Genomic DNA, 22,518 nt, shown 5'->3' with positions numbered 1-22,518 from the left:
TTGCAAGCTGGGGGATGGTGGAAGAGTAATGCTGAAATTAATAAGATGATGGTCCGACCAGCCAGTAGGCAAGGTGGCAATACAGCTTAGTTCTCTGATGTTGGATATTATAGGGTCCAACAAATGGCCCGCTATGTGAGTAGGGCTAGAGTTTATCAGGGACAAATTTAAGGCCTTTAAGTCTTCCAGTAAGTTAAAGCACGAGGGGATGGTGGGTTCCTCTAGGTGCAGGTTTAAGTCACCCAATAGGGAAAAATTGCTTAAAGTCATGTAGTAAGGGGTGATAAGATTGGCAAGTTTGGATACCCATTGAGAGGGATTGCCTGGCGGTCGATAGATCAGAAGGCCTGACATTGTGAAATTAGGGTTCAGGGAGATTTTGAACAGACCCGCTTCACAGTCTGGGATAGCTACAGGTTCCAGGGTGCATTTTAGTTCTCTTTTGAAGATGATGGCTATCCCACCCCCTACCTGTTTGTCCCTGTCTATTCTGACAATGGCATAATTTTCGGGGAGGGCGGTAGCAACATCCGGCCCGGCGCTGTCGTGCAACCAGGTCTCGGTTAAGAAAAGGGCACTGGGACCTTTTCGGCTAGGAGGTTGAAGATATCATGCTTATGTTTGGGCAAAGATCGGCAATTTGTACTGTAAAATACGTAAGTTAGAGGCTCGATTTTACGCAGTATTTTGTTTTTCCTATGTCTCCTGGAGGAGTCAGGGTGGGGTTGACAAATTGTGGTGGACAGTTTACAGTCCGAGCAAGCGCATGTTCCGATCTTGTGAAGGTTAAATATAGAGCACCTAGGATTGGGGGTAGGGCGCAGCGCTATCAATTCAGACGACGATCTTACCAGCCTTGTGGGCGTACGGGAGGTGGGTGTCTCTGCCTCGTGCCCCGTCCTGGCACGGACGGGCACAGACGGGCTAGTCTTTGGCGTGTCTTCGGCGTGCTGATGGTGTGCCCGCTGCGCTCGACCGCTGCGCTTTCGAGGAGTGAGCATGGTAAAGAGGACGAGGAGTGGGCGTGGCTACGTGGGAGGGGCGTGGCCCAGAGTCACGTGGGTGGTGGCGTTCAGAGAGGGAAATTGATCTTCCCACTGAAAAGCGCTCGAGAAAGTGCGAAAGGTAAACACAGTTTTTGGCAGTTTTAAAAGCAACAGGAAAACAGTGTGCTCAATTACAGTTTTAAAATCAAGTTGAGGAGCGAAAACCCCGGCTTCCGCCTCAGGGTAGCAGGTCAACAACCGGCTGCGAACTCAGCGCGGTGTTTTATGCTTCCGGGAGTGGGCGCGGCTACGTGGGAGGGGCGTGGCCCAGAGTCACGTGCCTACTCCGTGAAACCTGTGTCAGATGCTACCCCTGCTCCTCCTTGCCTGCTGCTGTTTATATTGCTGTGCGCCTGCGTCGGCTTGAAGCCTTCTCGGGGCTTTGCCCTCATCCCTTGCGGAGCCTGTGTGACTTCACCCCCATTCTAGTTTGGTCTCCGGTCTGCCCTCCATTTGCTGCCAGTGTTGCCTCAGCCTCCGCATTGCACCGTCAGGCCTGCAGTATCCTTGGTGCTTGGCGCTCTGGCTGGGAGGCACCCACGTGTTTGGCCATCCCCGCTCTGCCCTCTGGTCTTGCCACATCCGAAGATTTAATAGGCCACAGGGCCCCCTCCTCCCCCTGCAATATGGGGAAAAAGGACCTTAAACAACGTATGCTACTGTTTGATAAAGCTGCTGGCCCCGCGTCGGACACCCCTCCTGGTTTGTCTGCTGGGGCCTCTGGCTCAAATGATGCTGCTGACTGTGCCTCCCTCACGACGGCCATTCTAGCCAAGATGCGAACCGGGTTCAAGGTTCTGGATGGTCGTTTTGATGACCTGGACAAGAAATTGGCCAACATGGGAACTAAAGTCAAGGCACACGATAGACGGCTGGATGTCGCAGAGTCAAGAGTTTCGGACATCGAAGATAGTGCGTCAACCTCCCTGAAGCGGCTGGACAGGATGGAGAAGATCCTCAAGGAAGTACCAATCAAGAATGAAGATTTAGAGGTCCGCAGCTGCCAAAACAATATCTGAATCCTCGGAATTCCAGAGATGACCGCTACTGGTCATATGGACACCTTTGTGGAGCAACTGCTAGCGGAGCTGTTCGGTAGAGAAACATTCACACAAGGCTTCGTTGTTGAGCGCGCTCATAGATCGCTGGGTCCCCGTCCACGACCAGGCCTTCCCCTGAGACCCATCGTTGCCAGGCTCATGAACTTCAGGGACAGGGATGCCACGCTCCGATCAGCACGAGAGAGGGGTGACGTCCAATGGCAAGGGAACAAACTGGCTTTTTTCCCTGACTTCACCATCATGGTTAAATACCAGGGTGTCAAAGCAGTCTTGAAGATTTTGGGGCTTAAATACGGCATGCTGTACCCTGCAAGGTTGAGGGTGGATGTAGATGGTAGAACTCGCATATTTGATACACCAAAGGAGGTGCAGGAATTTCGCCAGACATACAGGAAGAACCGCTCTGGGGTGCCTGTTGTACCACGCCCCATTTTCCCGTCTCTGGGGGGATCACAGGACTGCGTAGAACTCTTCTCCCAACCCGGGACTGGTTGAATGATTTTTTGCAGTTTCCATTGTGCTTTGCACTGTTTGGTTCCTATACACATGTTTCTCTCCTACGTGACGATATTGTTATGTTTGTTGCCCGGCCGGTGTGGAGTTGCCACGCCCTATGGTGAATACCAAGGTATCTTTGTATAATATGTTCTCTTTGAGATGTACGCTTTTGTGTCCTACTGTTATGTTGCTGATTACATTGCGCCATAGTTTGGCCATTACACAAGGGGTCGGTCTGCTTCTTTGGGGTTAGCAGGAGGCTGGGTGGTGGGTGGGGGGGGTTATTTGCTCAGTTTCAATGGTTTTTGCTGTATTGCTGATCAAGCTGCTAGTGTGCGGTGTGGGAGTGGCATGCATTGCGGTGCGCTTGTTGTGTCTGTGCTCCAATGATCAAGCTAGGGAAACAGCCCGGTCCTTCCAGGCTTTCCTCGATGTCATGGAATGGTAGAGGATTAAATAACACCAGAAAGTGAAGGCAAGTTATCAACTATATTGTCAGACATCGCTTCGACGTTGTATTCATGCAGGAGACACATCTGTCCAACTCCGACTCCACTCCTGTCACGATGAGTTGGGGTTCCCATAGATTCTTTTCCAATTACAGTTGATGTGCCAGGGGTGTGTCAATTTTCATACAAAAACGTGTCCCTTTTTCATTACACAACACATGGATTTGTCGTGTTCATATCTAGGACCCTAATTCTATATTCCAGATTTATGCCCTTGTGAGGTTATAATCAATAATATCCTGATAAAGGCATAAGTATCAGATTCATATTCAGTAATAGCCCATGCAATCCAAAGCACAGCACGGCTACTCCCATCGACTCCTAGAAAGCACAACACGTTCTTTAAACAAACCAAGCCTCCAGCAGCCCAGGAAAACACCCCTGCTTTTGTTTTGTTTTGAACAAGAACTCCTGAAGTCCAGAAAGAACTGTTAGTTCTTAGTGACGTCTTATGTCCAACCTTACGTCAAACTCGGCTCCTTCCAGGTTTAAAATACCAACAGTTGCCTTAAGCAAACACACAGTGGTTTGGAGCAGAGCGGCCATCTACTTGCCCGAGAGCCCAGCTTATGCGAGTGCCCACGGAAGCCGCCCCTCCTGTTTGACGCACTGAGAGAGACGCTGTCTTTTTCTCCAGCCAAAAAAATCCAGCTCCGGTGTTTCCAGCCTACCCTTGCGGGTTGCTGGAATATCGAGTCCTGAGGAAAGAGATACCAGACCTCCCACATTCTATTACCAAGGTACGGAGCTGACTAAACCCTTAAGAGAATTCTTGATGCAGATTCTTGGCAAAATCATATTAACCAACTTAACTTAAAACTGCTACCTACTCGTCCCATCCCACGTATTTGGCTTAGGTCAGGTACACCGGGGTAGGCTTAGTTAGAAGCACCAGTTGAGTACATTAGTCAATGTGTTTATGTATGTATATATTTTATCCATTTTAAAGTATCATATGGCTAAGAAACCATATCAATGCTTTTAAAGTATTATTTCATAATACTACTTTTACTGTACGCACTTTACTTTACTTTATTTTAAGTATTGCAATTGTGGCAATTCATTTCTCTTGCATGAGGAAGAAGACTGCTCAATAAATAACACCTTTTATTGAAAAATGCCCGTCTTTCTATTTCTCTTTTTTGGTGAAACTAACTATGCACCGCTGACTGAGTGAAATAGCTGTCTATTGTTTTCACACGACTCTAGAGATGCACTCTTATTCTGAGGGAGCAAAGTTGTCATGTTTATGCGGTTGTCGGAAACTGAATCCCTTCTTGTCTGAGCCAGGGGAGCTTGTCCCTCCCTATTCATTCTAGAAAGTTTCCAGTGACCTCTGAGCTAGCTGGCGCAAACCTAAATAAAGTTTAACATAGTCAGTAGAGACCTAGATGACCTCAGTCCTACGTCTACACTGCTGTTTATGTTATTCCAATGCGCAGAGCCTATTGGGAAAATAGGAACTACACTACATGGCGCCCAACATTTGGTAAGGCGATAATCTAACGCAAGACACTAGGGTAACTCAGTCGTGCTTTTTCACACAGAACCCTTTCCCCGTAAAAACTCCAATAGACGTCTGGAGTGGGTGAAAGGTTAATATCCGCCGGAACTTAGTAGGATGAGAATCCTATGTATTAGTTTTTGGTTTGATCAACGTTGAAGGATACAGTGTTCCAAAAAAGTGTGCACCTAATCTTTGTTTCCTTGAAACTGGATCTGCAACAGAAAACTTTCAGTCAGTGAAATGGCAGAAAGTGACGAAGAAAGGGAGCGAGCAAGAATAGCAGCTCGACTCTTAGAGGAAGACGCAAGTCTCCATGAAACCGACCCGGATGCTATAATCATTCTGGTCAATGTAAGAAGAACTATAACTCTAAAACTTATAGAAAATGGACTGACAGCACGAGGTGGTACAGTCATATTCGTGATAGAGGCACATGAATATCGGCAGACAGAGGTATTGTATTCATGGATACATTTTCCAGCAGCACACGCTACGACAAAAGACTTCCACTATTACAAAATAGAGGAACCTCCGGATGAATACACTCCTTTCGAGGAAAGCACCTGCTCTGGTTTAAAGGCGCCCTAAAACATAATGATCACATCACCAGGCTCGGTCCACTAGGTAGACCAGAAGAAACGGGGCTGGTCCTATGCAACTATGCAACACACCCAGACTACGAAATAATGTCAAGTGAACAACTCCAAGTTAAACTAAAAGAATTAACAAAGGCATATAGAGAATTAGTTCAATTGGCAAGGGATGATATAAAGAACCTCCAACAATTGAAGGAAACAGATACAGCAGAACAACCATTGGAACTTGCCAGAATCATAGAAAAATCCTATAAAGAGCTAGGAAGAGATAGTTTGGGTGGGAAACCGGTAAAACCCCAACTAACTGAAAATCCTGAAAAAACATTTATTAAAAATAATTTAAAAACTCCAAAAAAGAGTTTGGATGGTAATAAGCAATCCACTCCAAGGGAAAAGCATTTCCAGTCCAGAGGAAGGTCTCCTCAGCGTAGAGAGAGATCTTCAGGCCGAGAAGACAAGTCTCCCCAAAGGGAGCCCTCTGAAAAAAGATACAACCTTAGAGATAGGGATAAAATAAGAAAACCAGACAGATATCAAGATGTTGATACACGTCCCTCTCGATCCTTCTCACTGAATCTTTCTCAATCTTCCTCACAGAAATCGGAAAGAAGAGGATGGTCAGAACACAGAGAAGAGCACGTCAAGTCCAAAGACAAGGAACCTGCTCATCAAAGTAAAAAATTACAATATCCCAGAAAGAAGGTAGCAAGTATTAAGATTAAACATGCCGAGAATTCTGAGGACACAGCTGAAAATGGAGAGTGGGCATAGACAATGCTAGACAGCGCAGCAGAAGTGAGCATAGCTCGCAAGATCCTGATGAATCTTCTGGAGACAGTGGACACAAATGAGTACATTCAAGTGGAAACTGCAGACACACGAGTTAGTGTGCCCCATAAACTATATGAAATAACATTACGTATAGAGGGAGATAAAACTAGAAAGATAAAAGGTCTCTTTTGGGAAAAACTCTCAGAGGGCTATGACATTCTGTTAGCTGAGAAAGACTGGCCACCAGAGTTTGTCAGGGAATGCCCTCGTGGCGAAGAAATGATTATGCCTGCCTTCTCGAATCACATCCCGATTCATAAAAAATACATATTGGCAAGAAAATGGGCAGTAGCCCAAGTTCCTGCTTTGTACAAAAATCATGTAGGATAGGATGAGGACTCACCTCACCACAAGATCCAGTTAAAAAATCAGCCCACTGCACAAAGGCAGTATCCAGTTAAGCAAGAAGCTAAAAACAAGTGAGGGAGATCTTAGATCAACTTGAATACCAAGGGGTGATCGAAACATGCACCTCTCAAATGAACAATCCTTTGTTTCCTGTCTCCAAGCCAGACGATTCATATCGTCTAGTTTTGAACTACAGACACCTTAACTCCTGTTGTAAAACATTTGCAGTACAAAACTCACATAGTGCAGCACTAATGAATAACATTGTGCGCAAAAAATATAAAACGACATGAGACATCTCTAATGGATTCTTCTGTCAAAACATTGCACCTGAAAGCAGGTATTTGACCGCTTTCTCAATATTAACAGAGTTACTACAAATATATGATGATGAAGCATTATCATAGGTCGATGACATCTATCTCACAGATGATGACCTGGAGACTCACTTAAAAAGGGTGAACACCATAATACTTGGACTCACTTCAGAGGGTTACAAATTCAACTTTAAAAATGATGAATTGCCCATCTAACAGTCCTATTTTTAGGATATGAATTATCAAATGAAGGCAAAAGCCTGGCAGACAATTTCTTAGAGAAATGTGCTGTACTCCAAGCACCAAAAACGCTGAAGAATTTACAATCACTACTAGGTTTCCTGAATTTCGGAAGAACATACATTCTAAATTATGCTGAGAGGGTTAAACCTCTCTATGAATTAATAAGACCAGATTTCAAACAAACCAACCGGACTCAGAAACAAACAGAAATTTTGAGATCACTACAAACAGTTATGTTAACTAAAACAAAATTGCAAACACGTGAAAACACACGCAATCTTGTAATCCAAGTCATCCCAGGAAGATGCAGATTCACATACCTGACCTCTAATGAGGGAGAAACGGTACCTATAGCTTACAAATCACATTTGTACACTCAAGCTGAAATGAAATTCAGCTCCACAGAAAAAAATTCTTACTGCAGTTAGAACTGCTGTAGCTAAAGAAAGAGCCCTAGCCCAAGGCAGAAGAATATCTGTTTTTACAGCAGAATCACCCCTTGAGGCGTTAACAAGTCCTCTTAACCTGGTTAAAGGAGTATTAGATCCAAAATGGATAGAATGGGAAAATTCTTTTGCTACAAAAGACGTGAAATACTATTTTGACCCAAAACTGAAAAAACGAGATGATCTAGTATATAAACGCGAATATCCTCTGCCAGCTGAAATTCTGCCTCTAGAAAAATATACCTGCGTAATCTAAATGGACAGATTCGCACAACACTATGATGTAGAAAATAAATCCTATGATGCAGCGTGCGCGATTGTTAGAGGTCGCTGGCGTCTGGTAAATTCAAACCAATGATTACCAAAACGGAATCACTCAGGAAATGTTCAGCTCAGCGAGCTGAAATAAGAACTTTAAAGATGGCGCTTGAAAATGCTGATCGCGAATTCCCCACACTAATAGTGTGCGATTCGTATTTCTGCGTCAAATCCTATAACAGTGACATGCAGACATGGATCAAAAACGGTTACAAAGATGACACGGGTGCTACAATAAAGCATAAAAGGCTTTGGAAACAGGTAGTTCTTTTGCAGAAAGAACTACGAAAGACTCACGTGATACACGCATTGAGTCATCAACGTGATGGCGTTCACGGTGCAGGGAATTCATTGGCTAACACAGCCATAGCCACTGAAAAGCGTTCAGAAAAACACATAGATGGGGGAACCATGCTAGCGGTAAAAGCCTCATTAAAAGGCGATTATTCAGCATTACCTCTCAACTATCCACTCAGTAATACATACATAATTGATGCAAACTCCGTTCCGTTTGCTCGAATCCCTGGAGTGGTGGATAGGGTAATTCCAAACATGAACCGGAGAATCTTCTTACTACAAGAAGCACATATGGAGTTGGGTCTGAGGCACCAAGAGATCCTGAAATCTCTAATGGAACTACAATCGGAGTACTGGTGGCCGGGAATGAGCGTAGATATCTACTCTTTTGCAAAAAATTGCAAGGGCTGCAACAGAGATCGCAGTTGTGAACCGGTTCAGCCTGTAGCCCAGATACCACTATTAGATAGCATCAGGCTATCTATAACGCAGAAATCCAGTCGGAGAAATGCGTCCCAATAATAATTAAGACTGAATTCCCTTAAAAATGTAGACCACTGCACTTGGCTGACGCCAGAACTGTTATAAAAGATTTGCGAGTCTTTATCGGCACATACGCAGTTGGCATGCTACATTCTGATCAGGTAATTTACAAAAGGGGGTGGTGATGAACAGAGTGTCTGAGTTAAACAGACCACTCTTACCCAGTCCAAAGATCAGGGCTTGATCCATCACCGTTATTTATCTCACTGCCCCATCCCAGCTCAGAACCTGGCTATATGCAAATCAGTCTGTCCCTGGCCCAGTGCATCATGGGAACAGGGCAGACTAAACTACCAAGCCAATTCTTCACCAGAAAGGAGACAAGCTACCGGGGACCGGTTTCTGGCATTTCAGCCTTCTTCGGCCCGGCTTGCTACCCTAAGCGTGGAAGGGTATTCTCAGATGTGAGACCCTTGCTCATTGCACCATCAGGATTCAAGCAAACCGGGCCGAAGACGGCTGTAATGCCAGAAACCGGTCCCCGGGAGCTTGTTTCCTTCCCAGTGTAAGAATTGGCTTTTGTAGTTTGGTTTGCCCTGTTCCCATCATGCACTGGGACAGGAACAGACTAATTTGCATACAGCCAGGTTCTGAAACTGGGATGGTGCAGTGAGCTAAAAAACGGTGTTGGATCTAGCCCTGATCTCTTGACTGGGTGAGAGCTTTCTGCTTAATTCAGAGACTCTGTCCCTCACCACCCCTTGTTGTAAATATTTTTGTCCACCCTAAGCGTGGAAGGGTATTCTCAGATGTGAGACCCTTGCTCATTGCACCATCAGGATTCAAGCAAACCGGGCCGAAGACGGCTGTAATGCCAGAAACCGGTCCACGGGAGCTTGTTTCCTTCCCAGTGTAAGAATTGGCTTTTGTAGTTTGGTTTGCCCTGTTCCCATCATGCACTGGGACAGGAACAGACTAATTTGCATACAGCCAGGTTCTGAAACTGGGATGCTGCAGTGAGCTAAAAAACGGTGTTGGATCTAGCCCTGATCTCTTGACTGGGTGAGAGCTTTCTGCTTAATTCAGAGACTCTGTCCCTCACCACCCCTTGTTGTAAATATTTTTGTCCACCCTAAGCGTGGAAGGGTATTCTCAGATGTGAGACCCTTGCTCATTGCACCATCAGGATTCAAGCAAACCGGGCCGAAGACGGCTGTAATGCCAGAAACCGGTCCCCGGGAGCTTGTTTCCTTCCCAGTGTAAGAATTGGCTTTTGTAGTTTGGTTTGCCCTGTTCCCATCATGCACTGGGACAGGAACAGACTAATTTGCATACAGCCAGGTTCTGAAACTGGGATGGTGCAGTGAGCTAAAAAACGGTGTTGGATCTAGCCCTGATCTCTTGACTGGGTGAGAGCTTTCTGCTTAATTCAGAGACTCTGTCCCTCACCACCCCTTGTTGTAAATATTTTTATCCACCCTGAGCGTGGAAGGGTATTCTCAGATGTGAGACCCTTGCTCATTGCACCATCAGGATTCAAGAAAACCGGGCCGAAGACGGCTGTAATGCCAGAAACCGGTCCCCGGGAGCTTGTTTCCTTCCCAGTGTAAGAATTGGCTTTTGTAGTTTGGTTTGCCCTGTTCCCATCATGCACTGGGACAGGAACAGACTAATTTGCATACAGCCAGGTTCTGAATCTGGGATGGTGCAGTGAGCTAAAAAACGGTGTTGGATCTAGCCCTGATCTCTTGACTGGGTGAGAGCTTTCTGCTTAATTCAGAGACTCTGTCCCTCACCACCCCTTGTTGTAAATATTTTTGTCCACCCTAAGCGTGGAAGGGTATTCTCAGATGTGAGACCCTTGCTCATTGCACCATCAGGATTCAAGCAAACCGGGCCGAAGACGGCTGTAATGCCAGAAACCGGTCCCCGGGAGCTTGTTTCCTTCCCAGTGTAAGAATTGGCTTTTGTAGTTTGGTTTGCCCTGTTCCCATCATGCACTGGGACAGGAACAGACTAATTTGCATACAGCCAGGTTCTGAAACTGGGATGGTGCAGTGAGCTAAAAAACGGTGTTGGATCTAGCCCTGATCTCTTGACTGGGTGAGAGCTTTCTGCTTAATTCAGAGACTCTGTCCCTCACCACCCCTTGTTGTAAATATTTTTGTCCACCCTAAGCGTGGAAGGGTATTCTCAGATGTGAGACCCTTGCTCATTGCACCATCAGGATTCAAGCAAACCGGGCCGAAGACGGCTGTAATGCCAGAAACCGGTCCCCGGGAGCTTGTTTCCTTCCCAGTGTAAGAATTGGCTTTTGTAGTTTGGTTTGCCCTGTTCCCATCATGCACTGGGACAGGAACAGACTAATTTGCATACAGCCAGGTTCTGAAACTGGGATGGTGCAGTGAGCTAAAAAACGGTGTTGGATCTAGCCCTGATCTCTTGACTGGGTAAGAGCTTTCTGCTTAATTCAGAGACTCTGTCCCTCACCACCCCTTGTTGTAAATATTTTTGTCCACCCTAAGCGTGGAAGGGTATTCTCAGATGTGAGACCCTTGCTCATTGCACCATCAGGATTCAAGCAAACCGGGCCGAAGACGGCTGTAATGCCAGAAACCGGTCCCCGGGAGCTTGTTTCCTTCCAGTGTAAGAATTGGCTTTTGTAGTTTGGTTTGCCCTGTTCCCATCATGCACTGGGACAGGAACAGACTAATTTGCATACAGCCAGGTTCTGAAACTGGGATGGTGCAAGGAGCTAAAAAACGGTGTTGGATCTAGCCCTGATCTCTTGACTGGGTGAGAGCTTTCTGCTTAATTCAGAGACTCTGTCCCTCACCACCCCTTGTTGTAAATATTTTTGTCCACCCTAAGCGTGGAAGGGTATTCTCAGATGTGAGACCCTTGCTCATTGCACCATCAGGATTCAAGCAAACCGGGCCGAAGACGGCTGTAATGCCAGAAACCGGTCCCCGGGAGCTTGTTTCCTTCCCAGTGTAAGAATTGGCTTTTGTAGTTTGGTTTGCCCTGTTCCCATCATGCACTGGGACAGGAACAGACTAATTTGCATACAGCCAGGTTCTGAAACTGGGATGGTGCAGTGAGCTAAAAAACGGTGTTGGATCTAGCCCTGATCTCTTGACTGGGTGAGAGCTTTCTGCTTAATTCAGAGACTCTGTCCCTCACCACCCCTTGTTGTAAATATTTTTGTCCACCCTAAGCGTGGAAGGGTATTCTCAGATGTGAGACCCTTGCTCATTGCACCATCAGGATTCAAGCAAACCGGGCCGAAGACGGCTGTAATGCCAGAAACCGGTCCCCGGGAGCTTGTTTCCTTCCCAGTGTAAGAATTGGCTTTTGTAGTTTGGTTTGCCCTGTTCCCATCATGCACTGGGACAGGAACAGACTAATTTGCATACAGCCAGGTTCTGAAACTGGGATGGTGCAGTGAGCTAAAAAACGGTGTTGGATCTAGCCCTGATCTCTTGACTGGGTGAGAGCTTTCTGCTTAATTCAGAGACTCTGTCCCTCACCACCTCTTGTTGTAAATATTTTTGTCCACCCTAAGCGTGGAAGGGTATTCTCAGATGTGAGACCCTTGCTCATTGCACCATCAGGATTCAAGCAAACCGGGCCGAAGACGGCTGTAATGCCAGAAACCAGTCCCCGGGAGCTTGTTTCCTTCCCAGTGTAAGAATTGGCTTTTGTAGTTTGGTTTGCCCTGTTCCCATCATGCACTGGGACAGGAACAGACTAATTTGCATACAGCCAGGTTCTGAAACTGGGATGGTGCAGTGAGCTAAAAAACGGTGTTGGATCTAGCCCTGATCTCTTGACTGGGTGAGAGCTTTCTGCTTAATTCAGAGACTCTGTCCCTCACCACCCCTTGTTGTAAACATTCTGATCAGGATCCTGCGTTTAGCTCTCGAGCTTACAAAGAGGCCATGAACAGTATGGGCATCGCATTGCGGTACTCTTCTCCCTTCCATCCGTAGGGAAATGCGGTTCTGGAAAGAAAAAAACGGGACATAAAGCAATCTATAACGGCAAGGGTATTACGTTCGGGTGATGGGTGGGTCAAACATTTAACAAGTGTCCAACGTAGTCTTAACAATGGATCACTGACTAAATTTCGAGGGACAAAATATAGACTACCCAAAATATAGATTCCAAAATATTGACAGACAAAATATCGAATTCCTATCTACAAACAGGTAAGTACCAAAATATCGAACCCAAAATATCGTTTAAAAATATATACTTTGCAAAAATATCGAATTTCTTAAAAATAATGTAAAATTAAAAAAATAGCTAAAATAAATAGCTAAAATATACTTAAAAATACTTAAATTACCTTAACATTATTAAATAATTAATTTAACTTATAAAAAAAATACAATCATATATGTTAAAACATACATATATATTACCATAATATTAATAGAAAATAAACAATATTATTACCGTAGAATAGCGGGAGTGTAAAAATTACTATTCCCACTCCTGGAAGTGCAACAGTAGAAAAAGCGTTGGATAGCGTAGGGGGAAAAATTCCTATTGCCACTCCAGAGAGTGCATCAGTAGGGAAAGGGTTGGATAGCGTAGGGGTAGAAATTACTATTCCCATTCCAGAGAGTGCAACAGTAGGGAAAGCGTTGGATGGCATAGGGGTAAAAATTATTATTCCCACTCCAGAGAGTGAAACAGTAGGGATAGCGTTGGATAGCGTAGGGGTAAAAATTACTATTCCCACTCCAGAGAGTGCAACAGTAAGGAAAGCGTTGGATAGCGTAGGAGTAAAAATTACTATTCCCACTCCATAGAGTGCAACAGTAGAGAAAGTGTTGGATAGCGTAGGGGTAAAGATTACTATTCCCACTCCAGAGAGTGCAACAGTAGGGTAGGCGTTGGATAGCGTAGGGGTAAAAATTACTATTCCCACTCCAGAGAGTGCAACAGTAGGGAAAGCGTTGGATAGCATAGGGTTAAAAATTACTATTCCCATTCCAGAGAGTGCAACAGTAGGGAAAGCGTTGGATAGCGTAGGGGTAAACATTACTATTCCCACTCCAGTGAGTGCAACAGTAGGGAAAGCGTTGGATAGCATAGGGGTGAATGTTACTATTCCCATTCTACTGAAAATAAATTAATATAATTCACATAATTATCAATTAATCAATTATTAAAAATTAAATACCAATTAAAAATTAATTATTTATCAATTAAAAATTAATTAACAATGTATTCAAAATAAATAACAATAAATAAATTAACATATTTAATTAATTATATTTAAATTATTTCCCACCCTATTCCCCTATAAACCCACAACCCGCTACAGAAAATAAATTTATATTATTCACATACTTATCTAATAATCAATTAATAAAAATTAATTATCAATTAAGAATTAATTAATTACCAATAAAAAATTAATTAAGAATGTATTAAAAATGAATACCAATAAATAAATGTACATATTTAATTAATTATAATTAAATTACTTCCCACCCTATTCCCCTATAAACCCACAACCCGCTACAGAAAATAAATTAATATTATTCACATAATTATCAATAAATAAAAATTAATTATCAATTAAGACTTAATTAATTAACAATTAAAAATTAATTAACAATTTATTCAGAATAAATACCAATACAATAATTGACATATTTAATTAATTATAATTAAATTACTTCCCACCCTATTCCCCTATAAACCCACAACCCGCTACAGAATTAAATTACGCAAAAATTAAATAACATAAAATTAAGTACTTCAAATAAATTACAAAAAATATACACTTTTCACACATATACTAACGTACAAAACACTTAAAAACATGTGATATTATTAAAAATTTGATATTTTTAATAACCTATATTATGTACTTCGATATTTTGACTTTCGATATTTTTAAAATCGATATTACATTACTCACCTTAAAAACTATATTTTTGATTTCTATATCCTGTCCATTCGATATTTTGTCCATTCTATATTTTGGAATCAATATTTGTGTTAGTCTATATTTTGGAATCGATATTTTGACCATATACCCTTAACAATCTGCCAAGAAACTCTCTAAAAGGTCTCACTCCATACGAACTATTGTTTAGAACTAGAATGCATATTCAGGACCTTGATAGTCACACTTCAGTGGTAGAAGAAAAAACCTTTGATATCAAAGATTGTATGGCTGTTTTACAGGATTTAAATGAAGAATGAAAAAACCTGAGTAACATGAAGTTGAAACAACAGTCGACAGCCACTGAAGAAAAACCACCTGTCCCAGCAAGACCTGTCTGGATTCCAAAGATTGGGGATCTGGTCAGAGAAAAGATCGCGGTAAAGAAGGAATTTGGGCCTTTGTACAGAAAAACAGTACCTGTCTTAGCTATCAAAGGAACAAGATCAGAAGTACTACCGCCACTTGCTGGTAAAAAGGAGAATGGGGTTGTATCCATCGACCTGGTAAAACCCCAATCATGTGGCCGATAATAAGTAGTAGGCCCAGTGGACTCCCAAGAAATAGCAGAATACCAAAATTTGCAACTATTCAAGAGGTTCAAACTGAGAGACTAATCACATTTGATAAACCTACAGTGCATAAAAAAGGACTATGCAACAAAGCCATGGAACTTGTGCCTCTTGAAACACAAACATCACCAGTTCGTCAAGAAACACCTGTCTACAACGACGTAGCCTCGGAATATGCAAATGAAACAAATAAAAATGCAAAAACAAATGAAAATCCGGAAGCAATTCCAACAATTGACAGAACTGCATCAGGCTACTTCATCAATTTCGACAATTTCTCTGAAGATCCAAGCGAGCATGAAGAAACGCCTCCAACAAAAAGTTTTAAAAACAAAGTAATTGAACTTTTTCACCAACTGAAAGAGACATATCTAATTTCACTATGGATTGAATTTTGGATTGTGTTAGGTGTACTTTTCCTCCTACTTTGGCTCATCATGGTTCTATGTTTGGGAAAATTCATTGAGGGGAAATATAGTACAATGGACACAGCAAGTCAGAACATCAACTTGGTCCTAAAGCCACACACATCCTCTCACATCGAGAAAAGAGAACTGTCATCAGTGAACATCACAGCCATTCCAATACCCGGTGGGGTAGCATGGGACAGAACTGATTATGACATTTTTGGCCCGGTCGAGCTCTTGAAGTATCCTCAACAGCTCAAGATTTCATTAAGTGATTTTGTGACACCTAGTACCTTCCCTGGTGGCTGGGACTTTGAAAACATTAATATTATGATGTCAGATTTAGTAATGTCAGCCAAATTTACAGAACATGATTACTTGCAGGGTTCATCCAATTATGAAGAGCTATACAGCTACAACAATTATGGTGATCACTATTTGCATAAAACTGCTCAGCCTAGAAATGTTTTATCTTTTAACCAGTGGGAACACTGTCCAACTCCACCAAAAGGCAGTTCGAAAACATTTTTTGAGAAATTCCAATACTTCTCAGCGTTTAATAACAGTGATCCAAGAACATTTTATTTTAAAATGTTAAATAGAACAGGAATGAAAACAATGTTGACAAACACTAAATTGATTTATTCAGAAAAATTTTATGACAAAATGTCTACAATACATTAGGTTTCAAATTTTGGAAAAACACCATTGAAACAAAAACAATCTGGGGTTCCAAAGATTGGCAAGTACAAGGCCTAGATGCACTGTTTAGGGCCTGCATGATCCCAGAACAAATGATATTCTTGAATGACACAATTCAACAAACTACTTGTCTTGGCCTAGCTAAGATAAAAGACTTGAATACACCATCTATTCCGAAACCCATACCTGATAGTGACAGCACTACTGATGTGGAGATAGACGTTTCTAATATTTTACACCAAAACAGAACACATACTGATTGGAAAAAGTGGTTGATCTGGCCAACAGACACGAATAACTGTCAAGATAGATTCCTGAACAAAACACAGGGGTTCAAAATGACCAGACCAGACCCTAGATATTCCCAGAGACAACATTCAGGGATAGTTACAACATACAGTGTAGGAAAACTATGCCTTGAGTGGCTACAGAAATCCACACTGGCTGAAATTAAGCAACACTTGACTTTACTTAAAGACGGTGCTGACTTACGTGATTTCATAATGGGACCACGCAAACAGCGTCAAAAACGTTTCATAGCGGCCGGTATATACGCTGCATACAACGAAGCATGGAAAGTAATGCAAATTGAGACAGCAGAAAAAATACGCGAAATTGATCGTATAAATTTGGAAAAATCACTTTCTGTTGTGGACAATGGGTTAACGACTCTGTCTTCCAGAATATATTCACTGGACAGTATTGTATTGTCTGCCTTTGATATAATAGAGCAAGACGTATTAATGTTACAACATGGTCAGTCTCAATTACGTTCTATTGAACAGCTTGGATGGATGTTGCAAAATCTGGTTCAGGCTACGTACCATGGCGTTTAATCAACACAACGTCATTATTCTCTATCTTTAACCTTACTGATAAACAAATCAGGTTGGCACAAAAAGGAGCAGACTATACGATTCTGAGCGTTGAAAAACTCGAGAGATTACCATTGACAATGTCAGAGAGACCTGTCATCGAATGGATAATACATGGAACGATTACAATTCCGATAACAACTTTCCAGTTTAAATACTGTCAAGAGTATATACCAGCAGGCCAGTATAAAAGGTTGGGTAAAGAATACATCAAATCAACCTGGGATTTACCTTATACACACAGATGTTATAGTGAAGGAAACAAGGAGGTATTTCTTAGTGGTAAAAATTGTAAAAAATCACTACGCGGTACACTTCTGTGTCAAGGTATTAAATTGCATGGAGCCTGCGAAGGGTCTTCAAACAACCTTTCATGTCACCTGCATGGCACGCCTGCAAAACAGATAGAGCCATTTTTTAGACCACTTTCTAACCGTAGTTACATTTTAATAAGTGAACACAGCTGTTGTGGCATGCTGCCAGGAAAAGCCTGTCTGACAACTGTAACTTCCAGGGACATTTGCTGTATGCAAGTATTGTATCCACACAGCAATCCAGATATGGGGGCTGCGTTCTGGCCTCGGTTAAATATCTCTTCTATTCGAATTGATACTTTAAGCAGAATGAAGTCTATTCATTTACAAACAAATGTGCCTTTAACGTCATCAAAAGAAACATATGATCTGCAAGTTGCAAGGACAGCATCAAAGATACATACCCTTTCATCAACAAATTGCCCCGTACATTTCGTAGAAGTGTTAAGCCAAATCTTAAACATGTCTGATACCAGTGGCATCGCATATGTATTTAAGACAATTTTTTCGGGACTGTTAGCACCCTTCGAAACAGTTCTGGGCATCTTCCCGAATTTTGTCCATTCTGTCTTCGGCGGCCTACCCTTAATCTTGGGACTCGTGGCAGGAGTTTTATTTTTGCTCCTTCTGCTCTGATATGGCAAGCCAATCCACAGGCAAGACTCTAGCAACAATGGAAGAAACAATCCTAGCAATACGATACAGAGACCGTATCACTAAGGTCCTCGGATTGGCCCGGATAAAAGATCTGAGTACAACCTGGTTTCTTTCATTCAGACCGGCAAGATTGCATCATACCTGTGCTTCGATGTCTGCTATGCGGAGAAGAATGCGTGATGGACATCTGTCTTACACTACAATCAGCAGTACCAATGGATATCGATACTTTGCTAGGTCCGGTAACGACTCATGCATCGTGTTGTCCCCAGCGGCTACCGATTCTGATGACGGGATTCGTTGAGACTTCACCATTACGAGTAGGTGGTGGTGAGGTATAATAGGAAAGCAGCACCAAACAGTTACAGCCTTCTGTGAGCATTGCTAGTCCGACCATCGATGATAGCAATCACGAAGAGAACTGCACAGTTGCAGCATTTTCAAACTTGGTCGAACTTTCACCTGATGTGGTAGACCAATTTTTTGCAGGTCTGTCTGAAATAATGTTCTCTCCAGTCAACGAGAATAACACTTAAATAAAAACAAATGAGCACACAGCGTTCCCTGAACTCTGAATTCGGCCTTCAGTTTTTGATAAACAAAGCTACAGAAAATATTTGGAACTTTTCCCCTGAAAGCGAAATTATTTTTGCCCATATTTTCAAAATATTTACCTTTTATTTTGGCACATGGTACTCTGCTTAAAGTAGAACTATTCTTAGCGAACAGAGCTTCTATTTTTAGGATACTAGAGACAATATTTTACCTCAGCCTCTAGCACATATACAGCAATTTGTATTAATATGTGATGAAATGGTCTCAACCTTCTTTTCTGTATTCAGAGCCATTTCATGTGTAATTTTCACAATTCATTCAGCTGATATATATATGCGTTTATCTGAATGATGACACTGCTTGAAAAGCGTACAGTACAAACACTCATTTGTTGTGTATTTACCTTATACCATTTCAAATGCAAAATATGTATTTTGGGGTGGGTTGGAAAAAACACATGCATCATTGAATGTTTGCTATTGCTTAGTTTTTAGTAATGATGGACATCAATCCCTGGAGTGGGTGTCTTGTTCATATCTAGGACCCTAATTCTATATTCCCGATTTATGCCCTTGTGAGGTTATAATCAATATTATCCTGATAAAGGCATAAGAATCAGATTAATATTCAGTAATAGCCCATGCAATCCAAAGCACAGCACGGCTACTCCCATCGACTCCTAGAAAGCACAACGCGTTCTTTAAACAAACCAAGCCTCCAGCAGCCTGGGAAAACCCCCCTGCTTTTGTTTTGATTTGAACAAGAACTCCTGAAGTCCAGAAAGAACTGTTAGTTCTTAGTGACGTCTTATGACCAACCTTACGTCAAACTCTGCACCTTCCAGGTATAAAATACCAACAGTTGCCTTAAGCAAACACACGGTGGTTTGGAGCAGAGCGGCCATCTACTTGCCCGAGAGCCCAGCTGATGCGAGTGCCCACGGAAGTCGCCCCTCCTGTTTGACGCACTGAGAGAGACGCTGTCTTTTTCTCCAGCCGAGAAAATCCAGTTCCGGTGTAACCAGCCTACCCTTGCGGGTTGCTGGAATATCGAGTCCTGAGGAAAGAGATACCAGACCTCCCACATTCTATTACCAAGGTACGGAGCTGACAAAACCCTTAAGAGAATTCTTGATGCAGATTCTTGGCAAAATTACCTTAACCAACTTAACTTAAAACTGCTACTTACTCGTCCCATCCCACGTATGAGGCTTAGGTCAGGTACACCGGGGTAGGCTTAGTTAGAAGCACCAGTTGAGTACGTTAGTCAATGTATTTATGTATGTATATATTTTATCCATTTTAAAGTATCATATGGCTAAGAAACCATGTCAATGCTTTTACAGTATTATTTCATAATACTACTTTTACTGTACGCACTTTACTTTACTTTAAGTATTGAAATTGTGGCAATTTATTTCTCTTGCATGAGGAAGAAGACTGCTCAATAAATAACACCTTTTATTGAAAACGCCCGTCTTTCTATTTCTCTGCATTCTGGTGAAACTAAGTATGCACCGCTGACTGAGTGAAATAGCTGTCTATTGTTTTCACACGACTCTAGAAATACACTCTTATTCTGAGGGAGCAAAGTTGTCATGTTTATGCGGTTGTCGGAAACTGAATCCCTTCTTGTCTGAGCCAGGGGAGCTTGTCCCTCCCTATTCATTCTAGAAAGTTTCCAGTGACCTCTGAGCTAGCTGGCGCAAACCTAAATTAAGTTTAACATAGTCAGTAGAGACCTAGATGACCTCAGTCCTACGTCTACACTGCTGTTTATGTTATTCCAATGCGCAGAGCCTATTGGGAAAATAGGAACTACACGACAGATTGATGCTGAGGGTAGAATCCTGATCGTCACTGGTTCTCTGATGGGGCACAGGGTTTTGCTGGTCGGAATTTATGGCCCTAATGTGGAGTCCCCCACTTTCTTCCATGAGCTACAGGTTCGGCTCCTGTCGCTTGATCCCGGGCTATTGATACTGGGGGGCGATTTCAACTTGTTATTGGATCCAGCCAGGGACAGCACTTCCACTTCCCCTGACACGAAGCCTTGTGCCAGACAAGCCCTTAAGGACATATGCACTCACTTTTCTTTGATAGATGTCGAACGATCACTCCACCCACATCTTCCGGATTTCACGCACTATTCGGGGTTTCATAACACGTGGACAAGAAATGATTATTGACTTACCTCCCCAGGGATTGCTGACTGACTGTGCGATGTGCACACTCTTCCCCGTACACTCTCGGACCATTCTCTGGTTGTGCTCCAATTGAATATCTCTAGGCCGGGGGGGCTATAAAAGACAGTGGCGCTTTCCTCGAAGCGCGCTTCTGGATCAGGTTTTTAACGAGAAGGTGAGACAGGCAATTGAGGATTACTTTGATATTAATACTGGGTCAGTTGAAACCTGGGCGGTTCTTTGGGAGGCGTTCAAGGACATACATTAGAGGAGTTTGTATTGCGAAGCATGCCGGAGTCCTGCAAGACCTCCGCTCTACTCTGAAACGCATCAAAACAGTTATGGCTATCTTGGACCGAGAATTATTGATTGCGGCCTCCAGTACAGGTGAGGCTAAGCGTCTGTCCTTGATTGGGGTGACAAGACACCTCGGGTTCGCTGGCAGACCTTGACCCTGCCGTATGAGAGGGGGGGCTTTGGGGTCCTAGATTTTTACTTGTATTACCTCATAGCGCAATGTTGTTATTCACATGTCTGGTTTCACCCTGATGCCTGTATCCCATATTTAGAACCAGAGGCAAACCTGGTACTCCCGTGCCACCTCTCCACAATCCTACCTACGGGATTCCCTCTGGACCCCCAAGACATCCAGACTGTTTTCACCACATGTTGGGCGTGGGACAGATTGCGTAGATTGCTGGGATTTGACCTGCTCAGTTCCCCAGGAGTTGCCCCTGCCTAATCCTACATGGTTCCCAATTACGGAGGATGTCTTGGTTCAACGTACACTGGAGAAATTTCACATCCACACCATTGGTGACCTATTTCCTGAGAAACATGCATTCTCTGTATGGGAAGAGGCCCGATTTACAGACCGCTCCTTTATGGACACCTTTGTCATGACACAAACACATTCATTCTTCGGGCCACATTCCCTTCATTACCCTCGGCTCCTGTACCCGCCCCGCCACTGACGCTGCTGCTAAAGAACCCTACTTGTGCAAATTTGGTCTCTAAACTTTATAAGCAATGTGGGATGACCAGACCTGTATCTGACACCAAGGTGCGTGCGGCTTGGGAGGTGGACTTAGGTAGACCCATCACTGACGACCAATGGGAACACTGCTGTAGGGTCACCAAGGAAGTTTTGTTGAACAGCAGGTACAAATAGCTCTATTTTAAATTCCTCCGGAGGATGTAACACACTCCTGCACGCTCACATAGAATAGACCACAATAGACTCCACCATTGCCGGCAGTGCTTGGCTCCATTTGCCGGCTTTACTCACCTTGCCTGGACCTGCCCCAAGATACACCAGTACTGGTCCCTCGTCCATTCCACACTGGGGGACATTATGTCCATGCAATTGGTACCCACCCCTGAGATCGCGCTGCTGGGTTACGTGGTCAACTTCCCTCGAAAGGTCAGGAAATTGGCAGCTCTGGGCTTTCTATTGGCCAAGCGGGAGATTGCTCTAATGTGGGGTAGCAAGAAGTCCCCTTCCCTGCAGGCATGGCTCCGAAGTTTGGCATTTTGCAATGTGAACTGCGAAGAGTACTCCACTCTGATCCCTAGCTCGTCACGACCAGTGGGCAGCTGGGGCCCTTACAGAGATTACATAGCCAAACATCAACGCGCCCAGGGATCGCAAACGGTCAGTGGCACTGTTCCCGAGGGGAGTGGTTAGACATCGGTTTCGGGGAGGTGTGTTGCACGACTGGCCAATTTTGTCCCTGATGTTACTGTAGGCGTGCCATTGTTCACAAGGCTACAGCTGCTACTG

The sequence above is a fragment of the Lissotriton vulgaris genome, chromosome 9 (assembly GCF_964263255.1).
Source record: "Lissotriton vulgaris chromosome 9, aLisVul1.2, whole genome shotgun sequence".
Taxonomy (NCBI): Eukaryota; Metazoa; Chordata; class Amphibia; order Caudata; family Salamandridae; genus Lissotriton; species Lissotriton vulgaris.
The sequence above is the reverse complement of the archived record's forward strand: the minus strand, read 5'-3'. Positions refer to the sequence as shown.